The sequence below is a fragment of the Ailuropoda melanoleuca genome, chromosome 1, assembly GCF_002007445.2.
Source record: "Ailuropoda melanoleuca isolate Jingjing chromosome 1, ASM200744v2, whole genome shotgun sequence".
Classification (NCBI taxonomy): Eukaryota; Metazoa; Chordata; class Mammalia; order Carnivora; family Ursidae; genus Ailuropoda; species Ailuropoda melanoleuca.
In genome coordinates, this window is record NC_048218.1 from 29622980 (window position 1) to 29633371 (window position 10392).

The window sequence follows — 10392 nt, forward strand, 5'->3', positions numbered from 1 at the left end:
TGCATGGCGAAACCAGAATAATGGAGATGACCAAATACTGGCTATTGACACAAAGAACATAATCAGCAAATCAAAATGCTCAACTAGATTCTGGATTCTAGATCGAGATTCTAGAGATGGTGGTTCACACGTGGAAAGCACATAAAAAGCACTCAGATTCTAGAATCCTCCTCTCCCCCCTCTCCCCCGGTCTTTGTCACAGTAACTAATTGATGTTATCATGAGAACTTAAGAGGCTAAAGGGCAGTTTGCCCTAAAGGTTCATGTTAGGAAATGTCAGATGCTTCTTTGCCAAGGTGAATAATGTGATAGGGTGATGGATGCCTTAACAGAAGAGAACTGTAAAACATGCCAATTCTGTCCCTGCCTGCCTCTCCTCTACACTTCTTAGAGTGTCCAAGGCCTGACTGAGAGAAGTAGTGAGTCACTTCTATGACTGGAAGACCTTTTTGATTCTAACAAAGCTGCTTCCTATTTCCAGAGGAGAATCTCACGCAGCTGGATTCGTGTGGTTCTCTCAGGAGCATTCTAATTTCTGCAACTCTACCATGCATTTATGTTTTCCTATGTCTTTCCCCAGTAAGCATCTCCATCTTTTAGGAGTAATTCCTACTTATTGCCATTTTTCAAGGAGCTCCCAAATTTGGCATCCGTTTGATAGCCCTCCTGTCCCATGATAGCCATTATGAGCCAGACTTCAAAGCCATTTTTTGTCATCCCAAATGTCTTGCCCATCCTTTAAGGCCTACTTCAACACTTCCTCCAGAGACCTATCCATATCTTTCAACTGCCACTACCATCACCACCACTGAGCTTCCCAGGACTTGGCAACGTTTTTCTGTCCCCATTTATGGCATTTACAACTTTAACTTAGACCAGAGATATGCACATAAGAATTCTTTCCCCCCACCAAACCACAAGCTTCTTAAAAGAGAATCAATGAGTAATTCACTCTTATATGAAATTTATCAATAAATGAATAAATGAATGGAGAAATACTGATTCCTTTCACTGTATGTGCAGAGATATGGTACCAATGCACAGTACTCAATACCAGATCCATTAAATATACAACTGTCCTCAGCCTGGCCTAGTCACTTCAGTAGTTAACAAATGTTTCATTAGTGGAAGATCTGATCCCCTTTACATGAAAATACTTAAATTTTTGCATGGCCTACAAGAGCCTGCAAGTTCAGCTGCAGATTTACTTTCTCTCCCTTTGCATCTTTTGACTTTTCCTCTTTACCCTCCGACTTCTATATCCGCAGGCTTTATTTTTTAATCCCCAAATACACCAAAGAGCTCTTGAAAAATGCTATTCCTTTTTCCTGAGAAATAATACCATCTTTGAGTTCCTGTTTTTCATCTGTTTAACTCTTATCATGCTTCAGATATCAACTATCACTACCTCAGGAAAGCCTTCCTTGACCCTTTGAACTCAGTTCCTTTTTAAACACACACAAAATTGTACTCCATTCCTTCAGAGTACTTTTTATAGAAATGACATACTACATAGAGTCAATATCATGATTATTGGCTGAACATCTGATATCTATACCATAAGCTCCCAGATAAGAACACCCAGGTCTGGCTTTGCTTACCAAATCTATCTATCTCTAGCATCTTGCAGAAACCTAGTAGACAAAGGACACCCAATAAATGTTTGTTGAAAAAAAAATGGATGCATGTCCACTTTATACCATAAATGTTGACTGTACCTCTAGGATGATACGTTTCAGTATTATGGCTTTTGCATCTTCAGACTTGTCTAGGTTTGGATTCGTGCTCTTCTATTAACTTGGAAAATCAATTACTCTCTCAATTGGCTCAACTAAAAAAATGAGAATAATAATGTCATTTGATGTATATACAAAGGTGTGTGATATTTATTGAGAAAAGACGATGTTTAATAAAAACCAATTTCCTTTTCCTTTCCTCAGCGAATTCTGAGCTCAGTGACAATAGCTTATTTGACTCCATGTAATCAGTTAGCAGGATTGAAAGAGAAGATCTTGAAGTATACAGACTTCATAGTCAAAAGACCAAGTGTGTATTTGCTTTCATTCATTGAACAGAGAAGTAACAGTGGAAGTTAGACCATGTAAGGCTTTGTAAATAATGAAAACAAATTTTGATTTTACTCTGAGCACAATGGGGAGATATTAAAGAACTTTCTTAAGAGCTGCAAGGAAGCTTTCTACTACCAGATTTAGTGCTAGAACATGGGAAAGGCAATGAGATGGCACAAGTTTTTTGGGCATTACACTTCTTAGGACAGAAACAAAGAATCTAGAATGTGTTACTCAGTTCAACCATTGTTAGACTAAATCTTTAACAGAAAAGACCAGGAAAATTTGGCTTTGAAGATACCATTTGCAAAAATTTCCTTAAAGTTACCAAATAGCTGGGACAAGGCTAGGTCATAGATGTAAACAGTTAAACATTTCCAATTTGTAGGTTACCAAGGGAAAAGCACACACAATAATTTAACATAAGTTTTCTGTGACACAGGAGGTTTCATAAGGAAATACAGACCCCCCCAAAACAGTTAGACCTAATACTTTTATGCTGGGTTTGGTGAAAAGTGAAAAGAGGAATATGTCGTGGAGGAATATGATAGGTTAAGAAGTATAAGGTAATTTTAATACACCAAGGGAAACTTAGCAAGATCTGTTAGGATTCTTCTTGGCATCCTTTTGTCTTCAGAGGTAAGACCGTTCCTTTCCTCTAGGTATAGGGATGGCATTTTTCACATGAAGCTTTTAATGGCCTATTTTAGGGAAGAAGAGTGAGGAGGTGAAGAGGTCAGAGTGACCGTCTGCTTCTGCCATTTTCTCAGACTTCTTTAGCTTAAATATTCGATATATCAAAGTACCATATTTTCGAATTAGCATGTCCTGAATCCCAACAATATTGGTGGTTGAAACTAAAAATGAGTGAAGTATATATATCTATTACATATTCTTTAACCATCTCTAAAGTCAATTGAATGACCCCTCTCTCTGCAAAGCCTAACTTATTTCCCTAGGCTCATGTTTGAATAACATTAATTTCCATAAACTCTCAAACTGCTAGTTCCTATTCAAACACTTTTCCCTTTGAAATAAAATTAAGGTTAATTAATTTGTAAGGGAAGATTAAAGGTATTAAATATGTAAAGTAGAGCTAAGTACCAAACATGGCAGGAGATAATGATTGTCTACAAGTATTTGAAGGTGTAAACATCAAAAAGACTAAAAAGCATTTAACATAGAACAAGATTTTGGTAACATTAAGAAACTAGCATAATATTGACAGGATCTGGACTATGAATAAGGTTTCATGGAGAACTACTGAAAATCAAATTCTAAATTCTTCTTCCCTAGTTAAGATAGGACACGAAAATGTTTTTGTGTGGAAGCATGTCGGAGGCCCTGAGAAAACTCAGATCAGTAAGTATTCCTTAATAGCTCCCCATGATTTGGCAGAGGCCATTCCTCTCCCTTGTGAACAGGGGTTCTCCTCACTGCTGTTGTTCTCAGTGACTCATACATCCTCACAACAGCCTCTGAGGTAGATCACAGCAAATAAGACAGCCCTGTACTCTGTACGTGTCCCGCTGGTAATGCACTTGGGTACCAATCTTCCACCACGAGCAGAGGAGGCAGCTTAACCGCACCAAAAATGTTTGGCCCTATCCCCAACATCACATTTTTATTAAAATCAGTCAGGAATGGGACTTTGGATGTCTCCGTGTCCAGATACCTGAGGTGCGAAAGAGCAATTACATTTCTTATGACTACACAATGCCAAAATACTTAGTGATCTTATAGTAGTTGCATTTTATTTATNAACGCCGGGATCACGCCCTGAGCCAAATGCAGACGCCCAACCGCTATGCCACCCAGGCGCCCCCCAACATCACATTTTTATTAAAATCAGTCAGGAATGGGACTTTGGATGTCTCCGTGTCCAGATACCTGAGGTGCGAAAGAGCAATTACATTTCTTATGACTACACAATGCCAAAATACTTAGTGATCTTATAGTAGTTGCATTTTATTTATGCCAAAATCCCTTCTAACAACAAATGAGCTATAAAATTTGAATTTAAAACAAATTCAGTTTTTTCTGTGACGTTTTATGGATTAGTGCATCTCACCATTCATCTCATAGACTACACGTATATGAGGTTATTCCCACATATAATATTGATCAAAAATCTGAGGGAATTATATGAAATACAAAAGCTTCTGCCCAGCAGAGGAAATCATCAACAAAATGAAAAGGCAATCTATAGAATGGGAGAAAATATTTGTAAATCATATATCTGATAAGGGGTTAATATCCAAAGTATAAAGAACTCACACAATTCAGTGGCAAAAACAAAACAAAACAAAATCTGATTAAGAAATGGGCAGAGGGTCTGAATAGGCATTTTGCCAAAAAAAAAAAAAATACACGAGCCAACAGGTACATAAAAAGGTGTTCAGAATCACTAATCAGGAAAATGCAAATCAAAACAACAATGAGATACCACCTCACACCTGTTACAACACCCATTATCAATAAGGCAAGAAATGGTAAGTGTTGGCAAGATTGTGGAGAAAAGGGATCACTTGTGCACTGTTGGTGGGAATGTAAGTTGGTGCAGCTATTATGGAATGCAGTATGAATGTTCCTTAAAAATAGAACTATCATATGATCCAGCAATTCCACTTCTAGGTATTTATCCAAAGAAAATGAAAACACTAACTCTAAAAGATATATGCACCCCCATGTTCACTGTGGTATTATTTACAAAAGCCAAGTCATGAAAACAATCTAAGTGTCCACCGATGGATAAATAATTATAACGTGGGGTGTGTGTGTGTGTGTGTGTGTGTGTGTGTGTGTAATATCATTCAGCCAAAAAAGAGGAAATTTTACCAATTCTAACAATATGGATGGACCTTGATTACATTATGCCAAGTGAAATAAATCAGCGAAAAACAAATAGCATATGGTCTTGCTTATATGTAGAATCTAAAGAAAGAGAAAAAAGAGGAAGAGGGAGGGAGGGAGGGAGGGGGAAGGAAGGAAGGAAGGAAGGAAGGAAGGAAGGAAGGAAGGAAGGAAGGAAGGGTTACAGAGAACAGAATGGTAGTTGCCAGAGGTTAGGGATGGTGGGGGTGAGTAAAAACGGGTGAAGGTGGTTAAAAGGTACAGACTTCTAGTTATAAAATAAATAAGACCTGGGGATGGAGTGTACAACATGGTGACTCTAGTTAATAATACTGTATTGTATATTTAAAAGTTGATAACAGTTCTCATCACAAGAAAAAATGTGTTAACCATATGTGGTGATAGATGTTAAATAGACTTGTAATAATTTCAGAATACACTCATGTATCAAATCATTATGTTGTACATCTAGTGTCAATTATATCTCAAACAAAAAAAATCTAGTAATCTTGTAGAAAACAGTATTCAAGCATGACTTGTTTTAAGTGATGCCATCCTGGTGCTCCCTGTTTCTGCTTATTTCTCAGGAATCACAAGTAATCTGAGATTAAATCTACTCATTTACCATATAAGCAAAGATCAGAGAGAGAGATGAATGAACTCATCTGAGAGCTCTAGAGTCTTCCCCCAAAGCATGAAGATTCTGTAAAATTCTCCCGATTCTTGAATAAATATGAAAGTAAAGATATATTGCCTAAAAGACGTTTTCAAAAGCCCTGATTAGATACCCATATTCCTGAGGAACAACAGGGCAGAATCAAATACTATATCAAATCTGTATAGAAATGAAGGTGAAGTGAAAAATGGATGAGTTCCTGGATTAACAAACTGCCATCCTCAACCACGTGCAATAGCCCTAATTCCCACACCAGAAAATTCTCTGCAGCTCTGTAATTGTTCTAGTTTAGTGATGAATAAAAGTAGAGTGCCCTTGGAAACATTTTGAACGTGTTGAAAAAAAATAATCTCAAAAATTAGAGCAAGTGATTTTTTTTATCTTTGAAAAATAATATGTATAATTGCCTCATTTATCTATTTCACTTCAGATATGCTGATATAACTTTCAAAAAACCTTTCCAGCCATGAGAAAAATCTCAATTCTATTACTCCTGAATTTTTCATATAGGCTTCAATTGCATAAGGCTAAAGGTTTATAACAGTTTTCTGAAGTAAAAATGCAAATTTGAAATCTAAATTTTTATTGTTTCCCCTTCTTGCTTGCTGTAGGAAATGAATGTAATGTTCATTCCACTGAGAAGCTAAAAAGTATTTTAAGAGGCCACCTAAAACAAATAAACAAACAACAAAAGAAAACAATATGCGTCTGTGATGGTTTTGAAGACTGTTGAATGTCAGGCCAAGAAAAAAAAAATGTGATTATTTTAGAGTGCCTATAGCATTTTTCAGGAGCAGCCTCAACCAATTTGATAGGTAAAAACCTACCTGAAATCATGTTGGTACTCATTAGATAATCATATTTATGAAACAGCCTCTGATTCGGAGATTAATGATGTGTACAATTAAGATCATCTCAAAGGTTTAGTGGAAAATTTTGATGAATGCTGGGATATCCTATCAAATCTCTAAAGTTTTTCAGCATTTCAATCAGTGATTCTTTTCTGAAAGTTCTTATGAGTGCACATGAGTCTAAAGACATCAAGGTTTTTGTTGAAAAGTTGTCACTACTTATTCTGCGCTCAATTATTTTCTCTTGGGCTTTTACAGGGGTTTTTGTTGTTGTTGTTTGTTTGTTTTTTAAGCAATGCAGTGTAAGCTATACCTATCCACTGAGCACATGATCCTTTTCAGCTACAGAGAGTGCAGCCACACGACCTACGGTCTGCAGTGGCCAGACAGAAAACCTTTCCTCTGTCTTCTGAGCAACACTGTCGTGTGTCCTGCTCGCTTTTTCAATTATTATTCTCCAAAATAAACACACAACTTCTGAGTCACAGTAGTTTATATTTGGTACATTTGGACAATTTTTGAAGCTATTTGTTTTCCTGGATGATATGATGTCATTGGGCTTTGTTTATAAAACCAAACCTTGCAAAAGGCCAAGAGAATTCAAGGGCTTGGAATTCTCATAAGGATGGAACTCACATGCCTTCTCTGATCAAGAGACTCACTCCAGCTCACACAGGCCGACTGGCTCAGATACTCTTCCTTTCCCTTCGTCTTCTCCCCCACCTCCACCTGCTCTACTACAAAATGAACAACATGCATGTTCTCAGGTCTAAGGGCACATGCAAATGGATCTTACTGACGCACTGACAGCTTTATACTGAGATACCTTTACTAATGGGTGGTTAGGAGCTGTTCTTTTACTTATAAAGCTACAACTGCTCATTTTAGAGAATCTGTCTCTATGGTGAAGACCCCTAAGTAGAAATGTATTGGCCTGGAGACTTACACTTTACACTATACAAATCATTTCACATAAGCAAAAGGGAGCCAAATTTAAGTTCAGAAGTTTCCTGAAGAGTAAAGAGAGAGTAGAAAGAATTTGCAACGCATTAGAGAAGGAGCAGGACATTATGAGCAGGGGGGGTTTGGTTAGGAAATAGAAAGGTCACACTAACTTCATAGACAGCTGAGGGAATTCTTAATTTTTTGAATATATTTGAATCTCAGATATTGTTGGAATTCAGAAATAAGCACTTTCCCCAGAAGGGGAAGCCAGTAGTTTAAGTAAACTAGCGAAATAGCAAAAGAATGGTTAAGCCTTCATCAACAGACTAACAGACTGTATGCTACAGGATTCGAACTTAAACACTATCTACGTGTATTGGGTATTATTTGCAGGGTTCAATAAATCAAAGCAGCAAAGAAACCAACTGCTCTATAGTGATATTCAACTAGAGCCAAAAGAGAAAAGCAGGGCGATTACTCTCAGACTAAAGAGGGTCAGATCAATGAATGAATCATGTATTCTCCAGAGTGGGGACAGAGAGGTGTGAATAGTTTTGATACCTCTTAACAAACAGATGTTACTAAACTCTGTGTGTCCAGGAACCAATGACTCCTAGGTGTTTGGCTTGAACTGCTGTGTGGATGTTATTACCATCCGCTGATCTAGAGATAAGGCAGTAAAATCAAGAGCTCCATTGTGAACATTCTGAATATGAAATGTCAACTAGATATTTATTGGAGATGTCAAGTAACATGGCATCTATTGCTCTAAGGAGAGGTAAGGATGACAGACATTCCAGAGTAATCAACAAATAGAAAAATTTAAAATGATCGGAACGAATGAGATCACAGAGGATGAGTTTAAAGAGATGCGACATTGTCCTTTCAGCATTTGAAGATAGGATAAGAAATAAAGAGCCATCGAAAAGGAGGTAGGAGGAAAAAGGAGACCATGGTGGCATAAAAGCAAATAGTAAGGAGGCTTTTTTTTTTTAATTTCCAGGAGGAAACGATCAATTGTGTCAAACCCTGCTGAGAGATTGATTATGATGAAGACAAGACATAAAGATTATTGCTGACCCAGAGGCTTCCATGGAGTTTTAGGGAGGAAATCAAAACCCGAAGGATGTGAAAAATAAATGACTTGTTATAAAGTGGGGCAATAAGGGTAAAAATCTCATTCAGGGAGTTTGCAAAGGCTGCAAAATAAATGCATCAGCAATCAGAGATGAGTGAAAGTAAAGGAAACTTGGAAGATGGGAGATATTGAAGCATAGTATGGGAATATAGTATGAAAATATGAAGCAATTACTCCGCTATCTTCAAATTTTTTTATGAAGATTCCACATGAGACCATGTGAATTCAGCTGTAGCTGATTGAAAAAGAAATGAACAGGGGCGCCTGGGTGGCACAGCGGTTAAGCTTCTGCCTTTGGCTCAGGGCATGATCCCGGCGTTATGGGATCGAGCCCCACATCAGGCTCTTCAGCTATGAGCCTGCTTCTTCCTCTCCCACTCCCCCTGCTTGTGTTCCCTCTCTCGCTGGCTGTCTCTATCTCTGTCGAATAAATAAATAAAATCTTTAAAAAAAAAAAAAGAAATAAACATATTTTACAAGCTAGGCCCATCGNTCTCTCGCTGGCTGTCTCTATCTCTGTCGAATAAATAAATAAAATCTTTAAAAAAAAAAAAAAAGAAATAAACATATTTTACAAGCTAGGCCCATCAAATTGCCACTCTGAAAAGCTGGAAGTAGGATATGAGAATACCTAAGTGGGAATCCGTGAGGCTTGAGTGTGCTTCCTATCCCCATACTGCAGTAGTGGAATCTTCTTCCAAATCCCTCTGTTTTGTTTAAAGGAATTGAATTCCTCTGTAAAGTTCAAAGATCACTAGGAACATGGAGCTAAACCTTGTCGAAAGTTTCAAAATCTATAATACGCTCTTTTACATTGTGAGTCTGCAATGGAAAGACAGAACTAGTGTTTCCCAATATATTTGACCATAATAATTTTTGAAGAGTATTCCAGGGGACTGACTAGTGATCATATGAAAACAACTTGCATTATCTAGTGTGTACTTTTTTCTCAAATTACTTGGAGGTTCACCTCGATGCTTCTGGGTTTGCTTCCTTCTGTTTATACTTTACGCATTTCTTCACCTTCCATCTATTTCATCCAAATTCCATATTCAAACCTTTACTTTTTCACTAATTGTTTCCCTGATCCCCTCTGAATCTTTGGGAGACTGAGAAATCACTCAGATTTACTCATGAGGTAAAAATTTCATTGTCTTCCACAAGCCTTCTCATTTATGTTCTGGAAGGTGTTGCCTCAAAATACTTATACCAATTTTTGAAAATCTAAGCAATAACAATATATTTTCTTTAATATATAATGGAAGAAATTATAACAGAAAATAGTAACCATCTAAATCAATACTACTATTTCCAGTTTTCTTGAATCAGAGACTACACATCCCCTATTACAGGACCTCAAAATGCTTTATTTTCATAGCTTCCAGAAGCTGGGAATGCTATAAATACAGTGCATGCCAAACACTAATTTCTTTTAACTGTGAGGTGGTATTTGGCTTTGGACGGCAGAGCGGCATGTTTCCATTTAAATGATGTTTGAATTTAGCATAGGGATTGGATCGTCTTTCAAATCCACTACATTGAAATTCCACCTGCTTACCCACACCTCTTACTAAAAATTAAGCTCAATGCTCATGGTTAGGAAAAAAACAGTTAAGAACTTCCTAAGCATACTTTTCGGGACTTGTATTTATATCAAACACTTGTGGCAATGACACATGCTTTGCATTTCAAATCAGAAAGCCTAGCTAATACACACTTTCATGCATTTATAGCTTTAATCAAGACAGGAACCACTTGCTTTTCACATGGCAATTAAAGTACAGAAACAACTCAGGATTTTGCTAAACAGCTCCCTGTAGTTTATTAAAGTTTACCCTACGCTGTTTTTTTGTGTTGTTT

General features: G+C 37.2%; 1 long non-coding RNA gene across 1 annotated transcript in view; it reads left to right on the forward strand.

The window, feature by feature from the left end:
• The window catches only part of LOC105239398, a 31262-nt gene extending 22367 nt beyond the window's left edge, over positions 1–8895 (forward strand). The window contains exon 3 of the long non-coding RNA XR_858238.2: positions 8398–8895. This is a non-coding gene — a long non-coding RNA (uncharacterized LOC105239398). The remainder of the gene's footprint in view (positions 1–8397) is intronic.
• Positions 8896–10392: the final 1497 nt, after the last annotated feature.